The sequence below is a fragment of the Odontomachus brunneus genome, unplaced genomic scaffold, assembly GCF_010583005.1.
Source record: "Odontomachus brunneus isolate Ranch 3 - 2012 unplaced genomic scaffold, Obru_v1 Obru_scaffold_238, whole genome shotgun sequence".
In the NCBI taxonomy this organism is placed as follows: domain Eukaryota; kingdom Metazoa; phylum Arthropoda; class Insecta; order Hymenoptera; family Formicidae; genus Odontomachus; species Odontomachus brunneus.
The window spans coordinates 77,716-78,831 of NW_022639688.1; positions in this window are offsets into that span (position 1 = coordinate 77,716).

Sequence of the window (1,116 nt, forward strand, 5' to 3'; positions counted from 1 at the left end):
CCCCCTATTATGGAACATCGCGTATGACCATCGCGTACGCCTTGCTTTCTCCCCCGGCTGCACCGTCGTCTGCTACGCAAACGACACTTTAGTGTTGGCCGGGGACAGGGGCTGGCGGAATGCCCTAGAGTTGGACCGTCTGGCGATGGACCAGGTGGTGAGCTCCTTAAAAGCGATGGGCCTCACGGTGGCTCCCCTTAAGACAGAGATGATGTTTATGCATAATCGGCTAAGGGAGAAGCCGCCAAGGACCCAGATCCGGAACGACAACGTCTCCGTGAGAGCGAGTCCCACGTTAAAGTACCTGGGACTCGTTCTGGATGGCAAATGGGGGTTTCAGAAGCATTTTAAGCTTCTGGCCCCCAAGTTGGGCAGGGTGGCCCAGCGGTCAATGTGTTGGATGGCCTCCTGTTCAACCTCGGCGGTCCCAAGAGGAGGGCACGGCGGCTGTATGCCGGCGTCGTCCACAGCATGGCCCTGTATGGGGCCTCGTTCTAGGCGAGCGCGATGGCGACCAACCAGTGATTAATTTCGCTGGCGCACCGTATACAGCGGTGGGTCGTCATTTGCCTTGCCCGGGCCTACCGGACGACGTCGCATATGGCCGCCACGGCCCTGGTCGGTCTTCCCCCGCTGGAGCTCCTTGCACAGATGCACGCCAAAAACTATCGGCGTGTCCGTACTGGGGGAGACCTGACCAGGGCCATCAGATTAGCAAAAGACCAGGCCCGTCAACGGTACTCACCGGACGTGAATGCTTCGATGAGTACCTGCATAGGATAGGCAAGGAGCTCACCTCCTGCTGCCACGAATGTGGTGACGAGGTGGACTCGGCGCAGCACACCCTCGAGGAATGCTCCTCGTGGGTGGCAGAGCGCCGAGTTCTGATTGATGTGTTGGAAGCGAACCTTTCTTCCCCGGCCCTTATCAGGGCCATGCTCGGGGGAGATAAGGGCTTGTCCGCCGTCACCTCCTGCGACGCAGTTATGTCGCAGAAGGAGGAGGCAGAGCGAGAGAGGAGGGGCGAAGCCGCCCCTCGGGACGAGGTGAGGCGCTTCACCTACCCGCGCATCAGCGCGGGATGGAGGGGCGGCGCACCCGTGGGCGGGGAGGGGA